The 3,572-nt window shown below is 42.9% G+C and overlaps 1 long non-coding RNA gene across 2 annotated transcripts; it reads right to left on the reverse strand.

The window, feature by feature from the left end:
• Nucleotides 1–9: 9 nt before the first annotated feature.
• On the reverse strand, nucleotides 10–3,565 carry LOC119278451. Of its 2 annotated transcripts, XR_005137795.1 has the most exons (4): nucleotides 2,875–3,565; nucleotides 1,516–1,610; nucleotides 558–672; nucleotides 14–210 (listed from the first exon to the last, which is right to left on the reverse strand). It is a non-coding gene; the product is annotated as an uncharacterized LOC119278451 (long non-coding RNA). The 2 variants fall into 2 exon arrangements; XR_005137794.1 differs by having other exon boundaries at nucleotides 10–672.
• Nucleotides 3,566–3,572: the final 7 nt, after the last annotated feature.

The following is a 3,572-nucleotide window of genomic DNA, read 5'->3' on the forward strand; positions in this document are numbered from 1 at the left end:
CAATACACTAAGCTCGGCCGGTGAAGCTATGGTTCATATTTCCAGTAAGGTGCATCACTGCATCACCACAGATCACCAAGGGCTGATGCTTGAATTATATCCAAGGCCCATCTCATGCCATGATTTATCAAGCGGCTTAGCATTGCCAAAGAATGCCATCAGCCCTGATGGTAGAACATATGTTGGATCACAGAATACCCCATCCTCATTCTGCCATGAGAATATTGAGTCATTCCTATAAGCATGTGATCTGTAAAATTTCCCTATCAACTTAAAATATGAGAAAAGAGCAACCTGTCAATTATTCATATCTATGGTCTATGGCCTTGATATGCTAATGCAGATTCAGAACAGAGCCCATTTAAAAGAAAGAGATTTATTAAATTTTACCTTTATGCTTCCGAGACAATAAAATTGCAAAGATGAGTAATAAGCTGCTAGTAGAAATACTCGGTCCTTAGTTAGTTTGTAAGTCCTATATATATGGAAGGACATGTACTCTTTCATTGCAAGACAAGCAATAAGGATCTAAGTAGTAGCATATGTGTAGTGCATACACTTTGTTATTTGTTCTTCTTATGTTCCAAACTTCCACTCACGTGAGCAAAAAGTATTTCACTGCCTTATGCCAGTAGTTCAGTGCAAAATTTGCTGCTCGTTCGTGATTGCAACCTGAACAGAGTAAGAAAATTATCGGTTCAGTGCATGGATGGATCGATGGGAACACACTATCTAAAATGAATAAGTTATCACATTAGCAATCATATGTGTTCTGAAATTGTTAAAACATAGCATCTACATTTCGGAAACATCCAGATTCTTCTATAGACAAGTAGATTAAAGAAAAAACTGTATGTAATACTTGATGCCGTAAGCATGGGTTCAGGAAGTTAACCCATATGTTCAGAATAGGAACTACAGAGCATGCAAACAGCTTGCTGAGCTAGGCTCCTCGACATGCGAGTTGATTTCATGAGGTTGAACAGGGTCTGTAGGAGGAGGGGCACGGTGAGTTAAAAATATATACATTTAGATAAAGGACAGACCCAGTGCATAGAAGCTCCCACACAAGGTGGGGTCTGGGGAGGGATTACAGGGAGCCAACTGTCTGTTTTGACAACATGGAATGAACATTTAATCGATGTATCTAAAAAATATATACATTTAGATACATCGATTAAATGTTCATTCCATGTTGTCAAAACAGACAGTTGGCTCCCTGTAACCACTACAGGCTCCAGATCCTTCCTTCCTGTTGATATTTATTTTCTTACAATCGGTACCCATACTTACTGGTTGTTTCACATGTTTTGCATAATTGATACTTACTGGTTGGTCCGAAAAATCTGGGTTCCCGTATAGGATATGCATACACACACAAATGTGAACCAAATTTCATTGGCTAGAAGAAATATATCATGTAAATGCTGAACAAATTGATTAGCATCACTCTTTTTCAGTTTTGACGGCAAAGTAACAGGAAGAAAGGTTCCAATCTGAACAAATGAAACTTACAGTATGCACGTCGGTATCATCCAGCGTCATTGGTGCAATGTCCGAGAGCCGAACCTCCTTGGTTCCACCTGAGTTTGATCAGACACCGTTGGCACCTGCACGCGTACACACAGCAGAGACATCAAAACCAGGTCAAATCAAACTGAGCTCACACCAACATATAATTCTACAGCGAGGAGGGAGATATATGGTCATGCTGCAACTAATTCCCCCTTCTTCTTCCTCCTTCCTTTCACTGGTGTTAATGCACAGCACAATCAGCTAGGAACAAAGGAATTGTTCGATTTTACGGTTTCTTTGGGATAAATTAATGCTATGTCGGAGCAGAACATGTAGAAATTTTGAACCCTTTGATCCTACCAAGTGCATCATTTAACTCACATGCAAATATTGGCAATGTGATATATACATGCAACTAAAAAATACATTACGAAAAAGAAAAAGTAACCCATGACAGAAAACACAACAACTTCGAAGACACCCATGGCAGAAAACACAATGGTATAGCAGCTAACTAATAATTAATTATATTGAGAAAGATGCAAGGTATCACTCTAGCATCATGTGCAAGAATTACTGTAACCAAGTTCAAGCCACCATCTTCAGGTATATGTAGTCAGCAAGATGAAATTTCTTGGTTCAATTTGTGGTTAGTAGCACAAATTTTTCAGAAAAATAAACTGAAACCGGGGCTTCTATCGCTGATTAGCTGAAACATAATGCAAAATACATAATAAAACAGAGAAAGTAGTTGGTTTAATGCCTCTAGCAAATTAAAAAGCCAGAAGGCAGCATGGCATGATTCTTTAGATGGCTACTGAAACATACGGACGAAAAATAAGGTATTAAAGTTTTTGTTTTTTTAAGCTATTGCAAGTAGACATCTGAGCATTTAACTCCGTGTTAGCTATTTGATGCTAATGCGAGCACATATGGCCGAAACTATTTATTTTCTGGAATTTTATTGCCAGAAGTTGAGCAATGATGCATACACCACTATATATGCTAAGTGAACTAATGAGTAGATATAAAAATAATGATACCAACCTAAGGGCTAACCCCGTCCTCACTGATGAGTAGATGTAGATACACACATTATCCATGCATGTCCCAAATTGAAACGCAAGTCATTAGTCTTTTTTTACACATCAATCTAGGCATCTAGGTTCTGCATCAGGGTTGCTTGCAAGTTGCAACGAATTTGAGAACTGAAGATTCAATGGGAAGCACATGAACATACAGAGAACTAAGGGGAAAAAACAGAATCTGCAGAGCAATGGGAAGTAGCATCAGTTTTTCAGAAAAAATAAACTGAAACATGGGCTTGTATTGCTGATTAACTTTCGAGGGGAGACATACCTCTGGTGTAGCCGCCTCAGGCGATGGACAGCTCATCGGGTGTTCTTCTTCTGCAGGCGAACTCGGCATAGTATGGCTCAAAGGATGATTTTCCTCCGCCGGCAACATTGGACGTTCCTCTGAAAGTTGCAATGCAATTGCAGCCTAATGGACGTTCCGGTCGAGGATCCTTCCTTCTTATGGAAGCCAAGTCCAATCCGTGTCGGGCAGTACATGCTTTTGTGTCAGAAAGGAACACAGACTCCAACTCGATTACATTGGACATTGATTTGTGTTGCAGAAGGACGCGGTCTTCAATTCCGTCCAAATCACCACACGAAATTAAGGATTCAGAGAACTGAAGCTGGGCGGCGCAGGGGGGCAGCAGCAGCTTGTCCAGCATGGCGCAGAGGCCGGCGCCGACGACCTCGTGGCTCTTGGCGACGCCAAGCCACGCCTGGCCCTCTGCCGGAGCCGGAGCGCCGCGGCGCCTCGCCCCAAGAGAGCAAGCCGGCCGCCTTATCGCCCTCCGCCGCGACGCTTCAGCCCGCCAAGGCCAGCTCCGGAGGCCGGCGCCGACGAACTCGTGGCTCTTGGCTACGCCAAGCCACGCCTGGCCCTCTCCCGTCATTTGGCGGAACCGGAGCACCGCGACGCGTCGCCCCAAGAGAGCACGCCGGCCATCTTATCGTCCTTCGCCGCGACGCCTCGCCCCCCCA

Source organism: Triticum dicoccoides, chromosome 3B (genome assembly GCF_002162155.2).
Source record: "Triticum dicoccoides isolate Atlit2015 ecotype Zavitan chromosome 3B, WEW_v2.0, whole genome shotgun sequence".
In the NCBI taxonomy this organism is placed as follows: domain Eukaryota; kingdom Viridiplantae; phylum Streptophyta; class Magnoliopsida; order Poales; family Poaceae; genus Triticum; species Triticum dicoccoides.